Raw genomic sequence first — 17,234 nt, 5'->3', positions numbered from 1 at the left:
CCGTCTTCTTCCCCCGGCTGGCCTAGCAGCCCTCCTGTAGGCTGGAAGCCCCTTGTGGGCAGAGCCTGGGAGGGGAAGCCACTGTTTGCCTGTGTCAGGCCCCACCGTCCCTCCACGAATGTATCTGCTCTTCTTTCCCCCTCCCCCGCACCTGTAGGTCCCGCTTGGGGAAACCCACCCCACCTCTGCTTCTCCAGCCCACTGAGTGCCGGAACGGACTGACCACAGGCCAGAGGGAGAGCCCAGCAAACTGTGGCTGTGTGATGGCCACCCATAGCCACCCATTCTCCAACACCGTGCTCCGTCCCCAGAATGACCCTGCTGTCGGATCCAGCCCTCTGGACCTGGAGGAGTACCAATACAGCGAAGAGGGACAGGAAACCATTCTACCGGCAATTCTGGGTAAAGCAGTTGGCACCGGGGAATTCCGACCTAGTGGGCCCAGGGAAAGAAGTGGGGTCATGGTTGGAGTGGCGGAACATGTGGTGGTTGGGAGGGGTGGGGAAGATGGCAGGGCCTCAGGGATGATGGAGCCTAGATGAGTAATATCATTAACAGATCCTCCCTTTCCTCTCCATCCAAACCGCTACCCTGCTCGTTCAAGCTCCCATCCTATCCCGTCTGGACTACTGTATCAGCCTCCTCTCCGATCTCCCATCCTCTTGTCTCTCCCCACTTCAATCCATAATTCATGCCGCTGCCCAGATCGTCTTTGTCCAGAAACGCTTTGGGCATGTTACTCCCCTCCTCAAAAATCTCCAGTAGCTACCAATCAACCTACGCATCAGGCAGAAACTCCTCACCCTCGGCTTCAAGGCTCTCCATCACCTCGCCCCCTCCTACCTCACCTCCCTTCTCTCCTTCTACAGCCCAGCCTGCACCCTCTGCTCCTCTGCCACTAATCTCCTCACCGTGCCTCATTCTCGCCTGTCCCGCCGTCGGCCCCCGGCCCACGTCATCCCCCTGGCCTGGAATGCCCTCCCTCCCCACACCAGCCAAGCTAGCTCTCTTCCTCCCTTCAAGGCCCTACTGAGAGCTCACCTCCTCCAGGAGACCTTCCCAGACTGAGCCCCCTCCTTCTTCTCCCCCTCCTCCCCCTCTCCATCCCCCCTGCCTTACCTCCTTCCCTTCCCCACAGCACCTGTATATATGTATATATGTTTGTACATACTCTATTTATTTGTACTACTCTATTTATTTATTTTACTTGTACATATGTATTCTATTTATTTTATTTTGTTAATATGTTTTGTTTTTTTCTCTGTCTCCCCCTTCTAGACTGTGAGCCCACTGTTGGGTAGGGAAGTTGGTATGTTGCCAACTTGTACTTCCCAAGCACTTAGTACAGTGCTCTGCACACAGTAAGCACTCAATAAATACGATTGATTATCATCATCATCATCATCAATCGATGCTATTTATTGAGCACTTATTGTGAGGTGAGCACTGTACTAAGCGATAGGGAGAGGACAATATTACAGAATTGATAGCCTCGTCTATAGTCTAGAGGAGGAGGCAAACATTAATATAAATAAATGCACCAATCACTTTTCATTCCATTAGAAGCAGCATGGTCTACTGGAAAGCACCCGGTCCTGGCACTTCAGAGGACCTGGGTTCTAATCCTGTCTCTGTCACTTTCCTGCTCTCTGACCTTGAGCAAGTAACTTCACATCTCTGTGCCTCTGTTCCCCCATCTGTAAAATGGGGACTCAATACCTGTTCTCCCGCCTACTTAGATTGTGAGCCCCGTGTGGGACAGAGACTGTGTCTAATCTGTTTACCTTGCATCATCCCCAGTGCTCAGTACAGCACTGGGCACATAATAAGCACTTAATTTATCAGAGTTCTTCAGCTTGCCAATGGCCCCCACCCCCAGCACCTCTCACCAGCTGTCCCTGCGTTGGAACCCCTAAACCCGTTGGCTCTCTGAGAAGGCCCTAGCCTTTGGCCACATGAGGACAATGTGCCCGGCTTCACCCAAGGCTCCTGTGGCTGCTTTCCCAGACAGAATGGGGACGCAAAAGTGGGACACCCCCCAGGTAGCGCAGTAGGGAGTTTTCTGCCATGCTCAGACGTCACAGCCCCCTCCCGACTCTGTTCCTTACCATGCCTGGCATCAGGCAGAGGCCTGAGGGATGTCTCCTGAGGGGCATCGGGGAGAAATCAATCAATCAAATCATATTTATTGAGGGCTTACTATGTACAAAGAACTGGACTACACACGTGGGAGAGTACAATATAACAATAGACACATTCCCTGTTACTGTTATAGTGTACTCTCCCATGTCTGTAGTACAGTGCTCTGCACACAGTAAGTGCTCAATAAATACTATTGATTGAATGAATGAATGAATGAATGAATGAATGAGAAAGAGCCAATGATCCCCTGGGAGGGAGGTCTCCTGGATGTTTTAGAACCCTCAGATTCCTTCTGATTTCCCTTTCCCACAATCCCTCCCATTCCATGTATGCCAGCCCACCACACTCCCCACTTTGACAGCCTTATTAAAATCACTTCTCCTCCAAGAGACCTTCTCCAACTAAGCCCTCATTTCCCCCTCCCTCTCTCCATTCTGTGTTGCCCTTGCACTTGAATTTGCAGTCTTTACTCACCACTCCCTCAACCCCAAAGCACTTATGTACATGTCCATAATTTATTGATTTATATTAACATCTGCCTTCCCCTCTAGACTGTAAGCTCCTTGTGGGCAGGAAATGTGTCTACCAACTCCATTGTAATATAGTCTCCCAAGGGCTTAGTACAGTGCTCTTCACAAAGTAAGTGTTCATTGAATACCATTGATTGATTGATTAATGTCCGTCCCTCCCCCCCCCCCCCCCCCCCACCAGGACTGTAAGCTGTAAGCTCATTGTGGGCAGGGAATGTGTCTACCAACTCTGTTGTACTGGGCTCTCCCAAACACTTGGTACAGTGATCTGCCCAACATAAGCACTCAATAAATACCACTGAATGATTGACTAATTCCCCTAGACTATAAGCTTGTGGTGGGAAGGGCACGTGTCTCCCAATTCAGTTGTATTTGTCTCTCCCAAGCATTTAGTACAGTGCTGTGCACACATGAAGCACTCAATAAATATCATTAATTGATCGATTGATTTCTGGGATCCCCCGGGCTCCTCAGCTCTGGAGAGCAGCCCCACCATACACTGCTTCCTCTGATTCTGATGCAGAACTCCCTGCTTTTTGGGGCTGTGTCTCCTCGTGTTCCTCAGAGCCCGGAGTCAGGAAGAGGCAGGCCACTGGGCCCGGTCCTCAGGGGGGGTAGAAACAGCAGCAGCTGAGCAGAGAAGTGGAGGAGTTGGCCCATGCCCCAGACGCAGACCTGCACAGGGACTTTGTCAACCTGTTTGCTCAGTCCCTGACCAAGGAAGAGCCTTTGAGTGGCCCAGGTAAGAGTCGTGGTGGCCCTAAGGGGCCTCCCTAGTCTGTCTTGCTCCAATCCATGTGTTCTCCTTCACCAGCGACAAAGAAGGTCTGTTCCCCTCACGCCAACCTCACCTCTCCAACTCACCTCACCCCAACTCATATCCAATAGACAATGACTCTCCCCTGCTTTAAAGCCTTATTGAAGGCCCTACAAGAGCCCTCCTTTCTTCTTCTCCCACTCCCTTCGGCATTGCCCTGACCTGCTCCCTTTATTCATCCCCCCTCCCAGCCCCACAGTACCTATGTACATACTTGTAATTTATTTATTTATTTCTATTAATGTCTGTTTCCCCCCGTAGACAGTGAGCTCACTGTGGACAGGGAATGTGTCTGTTTATTGTTCTATCATACTTGGGTTTGGCAGAGTGCTCTACACACAGTAAGCACTCAATAAATACAACTGAATTATTGAATGAATGAATAAACCTACTCTCTGTACCTCCATCTCATCTGTACCTCCACTGACTCCTGGTCCACATCTTCCCTCTTTCCTTTTAATAATAATTAATAATAATAATAGTTATGATACTTGGTAAACACTTACTATGTGCCAAGCACTTTTTTAAGTGCCAGAGTGGATACAAGCTAATCTGGTTGGACACAGCCCCTGTCTCCTGTAAGACTCACACTCTTAATCCCCATTTTACAGATGAGCTAACTGAGGCCCAGAGACGTTAAGTGACTTGCCCAAGGTGGCAGAGCTGGGCAAGATCCTTCTGCCCTGCTGGCCCAGATCCTTCTGACTCCCAGACCCATGCTCTTTCCACTAAGACACACTGCTTCTCTTCTCTTTTCTTTTCTTTTTGTTACAGCATTTGTTCAGCACTTACTCTGTGTTAGGCACTGTACTACTGGGGTAGATGCAGGATTGTCACGTTGGACACAATCCCTGTCCCACAGCGGGCTGACAGTCTAAATTTGAGAGAGGAAGATTTAATCCCCATTTTACAGATGAAGGAACTGAGGCACAGAGAAGGGAAGTGACTGGACCAAGGTCACACAGCAGAGTGGCAGAGCAGGAATCAGAACTCAAGTCCTCTGACTCCCGGATTCTTTTCCACTAGGCCACACTGCTTCCCTGGCCTGGAACTCCCTCCTCGTTCACATCTGGCAGTCCAACACCCTCCCCACCTTCAAAGCCTCACTGAAATCACATCTCCTCCAAGAGGCCTTCCCAGACTAATCCCTCACTTCCCCTACTTGCTAACCCCTCTGCGTCACCTACCCACTGCCTGTGAGACCTCTTAAGTAGTTCAATACTCACCCTATCCCCCAGCACTTTTTTCACATTTTTATTCTCTACTATTTCCCCTGTCAGTAATTTACTGTAACATCTGTCTTCTGCTGTAGACTGTAAGATTCCTGTGGACAGGGATCACATCTACTGTTTTTTTGTACTCTTCCAAGGGTTTAGTACAGTGCTCTGCACACAGTAAGCACTCGATAAATACCAATGATTGATTGATTGCTGGGTTGGGAAAGTCAGACCCTCAGGCTCATTCCAGGGGGAAGGGCTTCGTGGGTGTTTTTGAGAGCCCCCTACCCCCCCCACCCACCGCTGTCCCCTGGAGGTCAGTCAGTCAGTCAAGCATATTTATTGACAGCTTAGTGTGTACAAAACACTGTACTAAGCGCTTGGGAGAGTCCAATATAACAGACACATTCCCTGCCCACAGTGAGCTTACAATTTAGAGCTTAGAGTCTAGAGGATGAGCTTAGAGTCTAGAGGTCTTGGAAGTCTTCTTGATCATGACCTCCATCTATTTCCTCATGCCCTGCCCAACCTCCCCATTTGGTTTCGGCCCTTTCCTGCTGTGCTAGGAGCTGGCCAACTTGCCACAGCCTTGCCCTTGCCCTGAACATGCCTCGGTTGTGGGCAGGGAATGTGCCTGAAATATTGTTATATTGTACTCTTGGTACAGTGTTCTGCCTACAGTAACTGCTCAATAAATACCACTGATTAATCAATCGATTGGTTGAAAAGGCAAAGCCGAATGATCGATTCCTATTTTCTCCGCTCTGCAGCTTCTCCCTGGTACCTCATCAATGCTCCTGCAGCCCTGGTTGTGCAGGAGGGGAAGGTTCCACCCCACAAGGAGTTAGAGCAAGTTATTCATGAGCTACAGGTGAAGGACGCATCCTGCTGGGCCCTCCCAGATGACGTGCTGGATTGCCTTTATGGAGACTCCGACATGCCCCGCCCGGGGACCAGAGCCCCACCAGGTGAGCCCAGCGAGGAAGCATCAGCTGCCATCACCACCAACACCATCAGGCTTGGGCGGGGGTCCCAGCAGCAAGGGGACAAAGGCATCCAGGAACCCGTGGGGTCTAGGAGCTTCTAGGAGTTCTGGGGAGTGGATATGGGACCCCAGGCTGACCATGGCTGTGTCTGCTGAGCCTCACCCCTTCAAGAGCCCACACCTGTTTGTCTGGGATGATTCTTTCTTTTCATGGTATTTGTCGAATGCTTACCGTGTGACAAGCACTGCTCCAAGCAATGGCAAGTTGATTAGGTCAGACACAGTCCCAGTCATTCATTCATTCAATCGTATTTATTGAGCGCTTACTGTGTGCAGAGCACTGTACTAAGCGCTTTGGAAGTACAAGTTGGCAACATATACAGACGGTCCCTCCCCAACAACGGGCTCACAGTCTAGAAGGGGGAGACAGACAACAAAACAAAACTGGGGCTCACAGACTAAGGTGGGGGGAGGAGGATTTAATCCCCATTTTGTAGATGAGGTCCCTGAGGCACAGACAAGTGAAGTGATTTGCCCGAGTTCACAGAGAAAGCAATTGGCAGAGCTGGGATTAGAACCCAGGTCCTCTGACCACCAGGCCTGGGCTCTTTCCAATAGGCCACGCTACTTGTCAGAAGCAAAGTGAATCCAACAAGGCTTTGAAGGTAGAAAGAGTGGTGGTAGGGCGTATATGGAGCGGGAGGGAGTTCCAGGCTAGTGGGAGGACTTGGAAAAGGGGTCAGCAGCGAGATAGATGAGCTCAGAGCACAGTGAGTAAGCTAGAGCTAGGGGAGTGGGGTGTGCACGCTGAGCTGTAGGAAGGAATCAGGGATGTAAGAAAGGAGGGAGCCAGGTGTTTCAGTACTTTTTAGAGCCAATGGTAAGGAGTTTCTGTTTGATGCAGAAGTGGATGGGAAACTACTGGAGATCCTTGAGAAGTGGAGCGACGTGGACTGGACTTTTTTTAGAAAAGTGATCTGGGCAGCAGAATGTGATATCAATCAATGGTATCTATTGATTGCTTACTGTGTGCAGAGCACTGTACTAAGTGCTTGGAAGGGTACAACACACAGAATCAGCAGACATGTTCTCTGCCTAGTCAGTGAGTTAGTAAATGGTATTTATTGAGAGCTTACTGTGTTCAGAACTATGTACTAAGCGCTTGGAAGAGTACAATATAACGCTATAACAGACAACCCCTGTCCACAAAAAGCTTAAAGACTAGAGGGGGAGATAGAAATGAATGTGAATAATAGAGCAATTTATGACATGAAATTGAAAGATCTATGCACAAGTGCTGCGGGATTAACTGGAGTGGGGAGAGACTGGAGGCAGGTGAGATTGGTGAGGAGGGTGATATAGTAGTCAAGGCAGCAGTAAAGGTCTAAGCAGTAGACCGGGCCCTGAGCACTGGTACATGGGGCTTCAGAGTTTGGAGCCCACTGGGGAAGGAAGTGAAGGTCCCACCAGTCCAGCTTTTGAGAGTCATGTTACCCATCTTGCTCCCAAGAGTTTGGATGGGCCAATTTGGAGGGGTGACTGGGGAGGGCAGGAAATCCGAACCATCAGCACTAGCCACTCGTGTTGACGCCAGGTCAGCTGCAGCCTCCCCTGCTGCCCAAACCCAATTTCCCTCCACCCCGGGACCCTGTCACAGGGCCTGGGGCCGAAAAAAACCCTCTGATTGTCTCTGCCCTGAGTTGGGGTCGGCCCGGTGAGCAATTGCCATTCGGTCCCTTCCACAGCCTCCCTCAGTTCCCCAGTCTGTGCCCTTGCGGCCCTGGATGCCAGGGAAGGGGAGGTCCACAAGGAGCTAGAACGAGTCATCTGTGAGCTGCGGGTGAAGGACGCATCCTGTTGGGCCCTCCCGGATGATGTGCTGGATTTCCTCGCTGGAGACTCCAACCCGCTGAGCCCGGGACCCCAAGCTCCCACCAGGTAAGACCAGTAAAGGGGCATCAGCTGCCACCACTATGAACACCATCAGGCTTGGGTGGGGGTCCCTGCAGCAAACAGTTAAAGGCACCCGGGACCCCATGAGCTCTAGGAGATGCTGGGAGTTCTGGGGAGTGTTCGTGTGGACCCCGGAATGACCGCAGCTGGGCCGGCTGAGTCCCAACCCTCTAAGAGCCCATACCTGTTTGTGCAGGATGGTTCTTTGTTTTTATGGTATTTGTTGAACGTTTACTGTGTGCCAAGCACTGTTTCAGACACTAGGGTGGATACAAGTTGATCAGATCAGACACAGTCCCTTTCCCACATGGGGCTCACAAACTAAATTGGAGGGAGGAGGATTTAATCCCTATTTTGTAGATGAGGTAACTGAGGCACAGAGAAATGAAGTGACTTGCCCAAGGTCAAAGAGAAAGCAGAGCTGGGATTAGAACCCAGATTCTCTGACTCCCGGGCCGTGGCTCTTTCCAATAGGTCACGCTGCTTGTCAGGGGCAAAGTGAATCCAGCAAGGCTTTGAAGGCGGAAAGAGTGGTGGTCTGGTGTATATGGAGGGGAAGGGAGTTCCAGGCTAGCGGGATGACTTGGGAAAGGGGTCAGCGGTGAAATAGACGAGCTTGGGACACAGTGAGTAAGCTGGTGCTAGAGGAGAGGGCCGTGCAGGCTGGACTGTAGCAGGGAGTCAGGGATGTAAGATAGGAGGGAGTTAGTGTTTCAGTACTTTAAAGCTGATGGTAGGGAGTTTCTGTTTGATGCACAGGTAGATGGGCAACCACTGGAGTTTCTAGAGGAGTGGGGAGATGCGGACTTAACCGTTTATTAGGAAAGTGATCCGGGCAGCAGAGTGTAGTATCAATCGATCAATCAGTCAGTCAGTGGTATATATGGAGCACTTACCATGTGCCACACACTGTAGTAAGCACTTCAGAGAGTACAGCACAATGGAATCAGCAGACGTTTCCTGTCCCAGTCAGTCAGTCAGTGAGTGGTATTTATGGAGTGCTTACTGTGTGCAGAGCACTGAACCAAGTGCTTGGGAGGGTACAGTATAACACAGTAACAGATATCTCCTGCCCACAATGGGCTTACCATCTAGAGGGGTAGACAGACATGGATATGAATAATCAAGCAGTTTATGACATATAATTTAAAGATCTGTGCACAAGTGCTGTCCGCAGAGCACTGCTCCGTGGGGCTTCAGAGCTTGGAGCCCACTGGGGAAGGAAATGAATGGCTCACCAGTCTAACATTTCATTGCCACACGACCGAGCTTGCCCTGATAGTTTGGATGGGCCAATTTGAAGGGGTGACTGGGGAGGGCGGGAAATCAGAACCATTGGCACTAGCCACTGGTGTGGACGCCAGGTTGGCTGCAGCCTCCTCTTTGCCTAAACCCGATTTCCCTTCACCCCTCGACCCTGTGAAGGGGCCCGGGGCCAGGGATACCCCTCTGATTGTCTCTGTCCTGAGATCAGGCCAGCCCAGTGACCAATTGCCATTTGGTCCCTTCCACAGCTGCCCCCAGTTCCCCAGTCTGCGCTTCTGTGGCCCTGGCTGCTGGGGAGGGGGAGAGTCTGATGTGGTTGTGGGAGACCCACAAGGAGCTGGAGTGAGTCATCCGTGAGCTGCGGGCGAAGGATACATCCTGCTGGGCCTTCAAGGACGATGTGCTGGATTACTTCTCTGGAAATTCTGACCCACCCAGCCCGGAGACCCAAGCCCAACCAGATGAGCCCAGGGAAGGAGAGGTCAGACTCCACCATTGCCAACACTGTCAGGCTTGGGTGAGAGTCCCTACAGCAAGGGAACAAGGCCCCTGGGACCCCGTGGGGTCTAGGAGCTGCTGGGAGCCTTGGGGAGTGGTTATGTGGACCCTGGGCTGACCTCGGCTGTGTCCGCTGAGACTCACCCCCTCTATGAACCCACACCTGTTTGCCTAGGATGGCTCTTTCTTTGTTGAATGCTTACTGCGTGCCAAGCATTGTTTCAAGCACTGGGGTAGATACAAGTCGATCAGGCTCACAGACTAAGTTTGAGGGAGGAGGATTTAATCCCCATTTTGCAGATGAGGTAACAGAGAAGTGAAGTGACTTGCCCGAGTTCACAGAGAAAAGCAATCGGCAGAGCTGGGATTAGAACCCAGGACCTCTGACCACCAGGAGGCCTGGGCTCTTTCCATTAGGCCACGCTGCTTGTCAGAGGCAAAGTGAATCCAGCAAAGCTTTGAGGGTGGAAAGAGTGGGGGTCGAGCACATAAAATGATAATATTAATGATAATATTGATAGTGTTTGTTAAGCACTTACTATGTGCCAAGCACTGTTCTAAGCTCTGGGATAGATACAAGGTAATAAGGTTGTCCCACATGGGGCGAGTACTTGGGAAAGGGGTCAGCAGAGAGATAGATGAGGTCAGGGCACAGTGAGTAAGCTGATGCTAGAGGAGCGGAGTGTGTGATTGGGATGAGGTAGAGAATCAGGGTTGTAAGATAGGAGGGAGTCAGATATTTCAGTACTTTAAAGCCGATGGTAAGGTGTGTGTTTCTGTTCGATGCAGGGGTGAATGGGAAACCACTGGAAGTCCTGAAGGAGTGGGGACATGTGGACTGAACATTATTTTAGAAAGGTGATATGGGCAGCAGAGTGTGGTATCAAACAATCAATAAATCAATCAATGATATTTAGTGATCACTTACTATGTGCAGAATACTGTACTAAGTGCTTGGGAGAGTATAACACAACAGAATCATTAGACATGTTCCCTGCCCAGTCAGTCAGTCAGTGGTATTTATTGAGTGCTTACTGTATGCAGAGCACTGTACGAAGCACTTGGGAGAGTGCAATATAAAACAATAACCTACATCTCCTGCTCTCAACAAGCTTACAGTCTAGAGAGGGAGACAGACATGAATATGAATAAACAAGTAATTTATAATATATATTTTGAAGATCTGTACACAAGTGCTCTGGGATGAACTTTAGTGGGGAGAAACAGGAGGCAGGTGAGATTGGCAAGGAGGGTGATATAGTAGTCAAGGCAGCACTAAAACTCTGAGTGCTGGTCCACGGGGCTTCAGATCTTGGAGCCCACTGCAGCAGGAAGTGAAGGGCCCATCAGTGTGAAGGGCCTATCAGTCCTACATTTGAGAGCCACACGATAGATCTTGCCCACTAGAGTTTAGACAGGCCAATTTGGAGGGGCCACTGGGGAGGATGGGAAATCAGAACCATCAGCGCTAGACACTGGTGTGGATGCCTGGTGGGCTGCAGCCTCTCCCTCTGCCCAAACCCGATTTTTCTTCACCCCCAACCCTCTCATGGGGCCTAGGGCCAGAAAACCCCTCTGATTGTCTCTGTCAGGTCTGCCCAGTGACCAGTTGCCATGTGATCCCTTCTGCAGCCTCCCCCAGTTCCCCAGTCCGCACTTCTGCAGCCCCAGATGTGGGGGATGGGGAAGGTCCGGCATGGTCAAGGGAGGCCCAAGAGGAGCTGGAGCAAGTCATCCGTGAGCTGTGGGGGAAGGATGCATCCTGTTGGGCTCTCCAGGACAATATGCTGGATTACCGCACCGGAGACTCCGACCTGCCCAGCCCATGTTCCCAAGCCCCACCAGGTGAGCCCTGCGAGGGAGCATCAGCTGCCACCACACCACCACCAACACCGTAAGGCTTGGGTGGGGGTCCTAGCAGTGAGGGATCCCATGGGGTCTAAGAGCCACTGAGAGCTTTGGGTAGTGGTGGTGTGAACTCCTGGCTGACCAGGGCTGGGCCTGCTGAGCTTCACCCCCTCCAAGAGGCCACACCTGCTTGCCCAGGCTCTTTTTATCATATTTGTTGATCACTTACTATGTGTCAAGCTCTTTTCCAAGCACTGGAGTACATACAGGTTGATCAGGTTGGACACAGTCCCTATCCCATATGGGACTCATAGACTAAATTGGAGGGAGGATTATTTAATCCCCGTTTTGCAGGTAAGGTAACTGAGACACAGAGAAGTGAAGTGACTTGCTCGAGTTCACAGAGAAAGCAATCTGCAGTGGCAGGATTAGAACCCAGATCCTCTTACTCCTGGGCCAACACTCTTTCCAGTAGGCCATGCTGTCTGTCAGAGGCGACGTGATTCCAATAAGGCTTTGAAGGTGGAAAGAGTGGTGGTCTGGTGTATATTGGCCGGGGGAGGTGGTGGGGGAGTTCCAGGCTAGGGGGAGGACTTGCGAAAGGGGTCAGTCACAAGATAGAGGAGCTCGGGGCACAGTGAGTAAGCTGGAGCTAGAGGAGCGGAGTGTGCGATCTGGGCTGTAGTAGGGAATCGGATGTAAGATAGGAGGGAGTCAGGTGTTTCAGTACTTTAAAGCCAATGGTAAGGAATTTCTGTTTGATGCAGAAGTGGATGGGAAACCACTGGAGGTCTTTGAGGAGTGGGAAGTCGTGATCTGAAATGTTTTTGTAGAAATGTGATCCAGGTCGCATACTGTATTATCAATCAATCAATCATTCAATCTATTATATTGAGCATTTATTATGACAGAACACTGTACTAAATGATTAGGAGAGTACAACACAACTGAATCAGCATTCATGTTCTCTGCTCAGTCAGTCAGTGGTATTGAGCACTTATTGTGTGCAGAGCACTGTACTAAGCGCTTGGGATAGTACAATATGACACTATTATAAACATCCCCTGCCCACAACAAGATTACAGTCTAGAGGAGGAGACAAACATGAATATGAATAAACAAGTAATTTATAATACATAATGTGAAGGTCAGTACACAAGTGCCATGGGATGAACTGGAGTGGGGAGACAGATGAGATTGGCGAGGAGGCTGATGCAGGAGTCAAGGTGGCAGTAAAGATCTGACCAGTAGACCAGGCCCTGAGCACTGGTCCACGGTGCTTCAGAGCTTGGAGCCCACTGGGCAAGGAAGTGAAGTGCCTACATTTGAGATGTCCAACATTTGAGAGCCACATGACCAAACTTGCCCCAAGAGTTTGGATGGTCTGATTTGGAGGGGCAACCAGGGAGGGCGGGAAATTAGAACTATCAACACTAGCCACTGGTGAGGAAGCCAGGTTGGCTGCAGCCTCCCCCTCTGCCCAAACCCCATTTTCCTTCACCTCCAACCCTTTCACGGGACCTGGGGATGGAGAAACCCTTCTCATTGTCTCTGTCTTGACATCGGGTTGGTCCAGTGACTGATTGCCATTTGGTCCCTTCCACAGCCTTCCCTGGGCCCCCCATCGGTGCTCCTGTGGCCGCAGCTGAGGGAGAAGGGGAGGGTCTGGCATGGTTGGGGAAGGCCCACAAGGAGCTGGAGTGAATCATCTGTGCGCTGTGGGAGAAGGACACATCCTGCTGGGCCCTCTCAGATGATGTACTGGATAACCTCAACAGAGACCCCGACCCACCCAGCCCGGGGGGCCGAGCCCTGCCAGGTGAGCCCAGCGAGGGGGCGTCAAATGCTGCCACTGCTGACACCGTCAGGCTTGGAAGGGGGGTTCCGGCAGTGAGGGGACAGAGGCACCTGGAACCTTGTGGGATCTAGGAGCCTCTGGGAGCTCTGGGGAGTGGCTGTGTGGACCCCAAGTTGGCTATGGCAGGACCTGCTGAGCCTCACCCCCTCTGTGAGCCCACGTCTGTTTGCCTGGGATGGTTCTTTCTTTTTATGGTATTTATTAAGCGCTTATTATGTGCCAAGCACTTTTCCAAGCACAAGGGTAGATACAAGTTGATCAGTCGGACACAATCCCTTGTCCCACTTGGGGTTCACAAACTAAGTTGGAGGGAGGAGGATTTAATCCCCATTTTGCAGATGAGGTAACTCACATAGGAGTGAAGTGTCCGAGGTCACAGAGAAAGAAATCGGCAGAGCTGGAATTAGAACTTAGGTCCTCGGACTCCCAGGCCTGGACTCTTTCCACGAGGCCACGCTGCTTGTCAGAGGCAAAGTGAATTCAACAAGACATTGAAGGTAGAAAGAATGGTGGTTGGGTGTAAATTGAGCGGGAGGGAGTTCCAGGCTAGCGGGAGGACTTGGGAAAGGGGTCGGTGGCAAAATAGATGAGGTTCAGGGCACAGTGAGTAAAATGGTGCCAAAGGAGTGGAGTTTGCAATCTGGGCTGTAGTAGGGAATCAGGGATGTAAGGTAGGGAGTCATGTGTTCTAGTACTCTAAAGCCAATCATAAATAGTTTCCGTTTGATGCAGAGGTGGATGGAGGTCCTTGAGGAGTGGGGAGATGTGCAGTGAACTTTTTTTTAGAAAAGTGATCTCAACAGCAAAGTGTAGTATCAAGCAATCAATCAATCAATGGTACTCATTAATAGCATACTATATGCAGAGCACTGTACTAAGCACTTGGGAGAGTACAGCACAACAGAATCAGCAGACATGCTCCCTGCCCAGTCAGTCAGTCAATTGTATTTATTGAGTGCTTACTGTGTGCAGAGCACTTTACTAAGCACTTGGGAGAGTGCCGTATAAGATTATAACTGACATCCCCTGCCCACAATAAGCTTACATTTTAGAGGGGGAGACAGACATGAATATGAATAAACAAGTAATTGTAATATATAATTTTAAGATTTGTGCCTATGTGCTGTGGGATGAACTGGAATGGGGAGAGACAGTAGGCAGGTGAGATCCACGAGGAAGCTGATGTAGTAGTCAGGGCAGCAGTGAAGTTCTGACCACTACACCTGGCCCTGAGCTTTGGTCCAAGGGGTTTCAGAGCTTGGAGCCCACTGGAGAGGTACGTGAAGGACCCACCAGTCCAACTTTTGAGAACTACATGACCGATCTTGCCCCTGAGTTTGGATGGGCCAATTTTGGAGAGGCGACTGGGGAGGGTGGGAAATCAGAACCACCAGCGCTAGCCACTGGTGTGGATGGCAGGTCAGCTGCAGCCTCTCCCTCTGCCCAAACATGATGTTTTGCCCCCCTCAACCCTCTTACGGGGCCTGGAACCAGAGAAACCACTCTGATTTTCTCTTTCCTGAGATTTTGACACCTGTCCCCATGTTTTGTTTTGCTGTCTGTCTCCCCTTTCTAGACTGTGAGCCCGTTGTTGGGTAGGGACCATCGCTATATGTTGCCAACTTGTACTTCCCAAGCGCTTAGTACAGTGCCCTGCACACAGTAAGTGCTCAATAAATATGATTGAATGAATGAGCTGGGTTGGCCCAGTAACCAGTTGCCATTTAGTCCCTTCCACAGACTCCCCCATGACCCCCATCATCTCTTATGCAGCCGCAGCTGCGGAGAACGGGGAAGGTACTGCCTGGTCGAGGGTGGCCCACGAGGAGCTGGAGCGAGTCATCCGTGAGCCACAAGGGAAGGATGCATCCTGTTGGGCCCTCCCAGATGACGTGCTGGATTACCTCAGTGGATACTCCGACCCACCCAGCCCGATGTCCTAAGCCCCACCAAGTGAGCCCAGCGAGGGGGCGTCAGCCGCCACCAGCGCCAACACTGTCAGGCTTGGGTGGGGATCTTGGCAGCACTGGGACAAAGGCACTTGGGACCCCGTGGAGTCTAGGAATCCCTGTGAGCTTTGGAGAATGGGTGAGGGGAGGGGACTCTGGATTTCCCTTCACATCTTCCTAGGGGCATTCGATGTGCTGAATTTATTCAAATCCCCTACCCCATCTCCCTCCTGGGTCATTGCCCATGTCCTTAAATCTGTTCTCTGTAAGCATTTGATATTCACCCCACCCACAGCCCTGCAACACTTACATTGATGATGGTGTGTGTTAAGCACTTACTATGTGACAAGCACAGTTCTAAGCATCAGGTTAGATACAAGCTAATCAAGTTGGACACAGCCCATGTCCCACATGGGGCTCACAGTTTTCATCCCCATTTTACAGATGAGGGAACTTAGGCACAAAGAAGTGAAGTGACTTGACCAAGGTCACAGAGCAGACAAGTGGCGGATCCAGGATTAGAGCACAGGTCCTTCTGACCCCCAGACCCGTGCTGTATCCACTAGGCCACGCTGCTTCTCATTTGTAAAATAAATCCGCAATTTATTTTAAAGTCTTGTCTCCCTTCTAAATTGTAAGCCTGTCGTGAGCAGGGAATGTGTCTACCAACTCTGTTGTATTGTCCTCTCCCAAGTGTGTTTTATGGTTCTCAGTAAATACCATTGATTGCTTGATTAACTGATTATTATTATAGTATTTGTGAATTGCTTACTATGTGTCAAGCACTGTTCTAAGTGCTGGGTAGATAGAGGTTAATCAGGTCCAACATAGTCCCTGTCCCACATGGGGCTCACAGTCTAAGTAGGAGGCAGACAAGGATTAAATCCCCATTTTACAGTTGAATAAACTGAGGGCCAGAGAAGTGAAGTGACCTATCCAGGGTCAGACAGCAAGCAATTGGCAGAGCGGAGATAAGAACCCAGGTCCTCTGACTCCCAGGCCTGTTCTCTTTCCACTAAGCCTCACTGCATCTCAGACTGATCAGTGGCCGGGTCTCTAGACTAGAAGCTCGTTATGGGCAGGGAACATGTCTGCTAATTCTGTTCAATCGTGATCTCCCAAGCTCTCCCAAATACAGTGCTCTGAACACAGTAGGCACTCAATAAATATGATTGACTGAGCAGTCATTAAATACGATTTCACAGTAAGCGCTCAGTAAATAGTCAATCATATTCATTGAGTGATTACTTTGTGCAGAGCACTGTACTAAACTCTTGAGAGAGCCCAATGCAACAATATAATAGACACATTCCTTGCCCACATGATGATGATGATGATCTGAGATTGGGTTGAGATGGTGGAATGTCTGCGTTGGGTTGTAAACTCTGCCTGTCCCCATTTCAGCACCGCCTTCCTCCAGCCAGCTTGTGACTACCAGCCCCGCAGCTCCCTGGGACCCCCCTCCAGGACCCTCTCCGGGTACGGGCCCCTCGAACCAACCATGTCCTCCTGGGCCCCAGAATCCTGAAGGAGGAGAGCCGTCCGGACAGAACTAGCCAACAACCGCTCTGAGAGCCGTGGGCACCATTCAGAGCCACCCTGCTCTGATGCCACAAGATGCCAGAGCCCAGTCTTCCCAGCTGGGTTGGGCCAGGGTCCAGGTATGACGCTTCCTCTCTCTCCTCGGTCCTGTCACCCATCACCTGGGGATGGGTTCAAGGATCAGTGCAGCGAGAGAGAGAGACTGGGGTCAACGGGCTGAATTTATACAAAATTTGTTTTGGGTGGTGAATTGAACTTCCCTTTTGGGAAAGATATAATTATTTAACTATCTGGGGATGAGGCGAATTGAACTTCCCTTTTGGGAGGAATACGATTATTCAATTATGTTGGAGTTTCCCTAGTGGGCAGAATATGCTCATGGATTACTTGCACGTGGAGAAACACCTAGCTCCCACCCACAAATGCTTCCCACTCGAGAAGAATCCACTTATGCCTTGCTCTCATGTGGTGAAGCACATAGCTCCCACCCACAAATTCTTCCCACTTGGGAGGAATACCTTTATACATTACGTGCCTGTGCGAAGCACCCTAGCTTCCAGCTCCACAAGCGTTCAGCAGGACATGCACCCATCCCACGGCTCCTCACTAGGTTCAGGCAGAGCTGGCTT

General features: G+C 50.6%; 1 pseudogene; it reads left to right on the top strand.

Moving 5' to 3' along the window:
* The first annotated feature begins 263 nt into the window (after positions 1 to 263).
* On the top strand, positions 264 to 15,057 carry LOC119948732 (annotated as a pseudogene).
* Positions 15,058 to 17,234: the final 2,177 nt, after the last annotated feature.

The sequence above is a fragment of the Tachyglossus aculeatus genome, chromosome X3 (genome assembly GCF_015852505.1).
Source record: "Tachyglossus aculeatus isolate mTacAcu1 chromosome X3, mTacAcu1.pri, whole genome shotgun sequence".
Classification (NCBI taxonomy): domain Eukaryota; kingdom Metazoa; phylum Chordata; class Mammalia; order Monotremata; family Tachyglossidae; genus Tachyglossus; species Tachyglossus aculeatus.
This window is presented reverse-complemented; position numbering and strand designations above follow the sequence as displayed.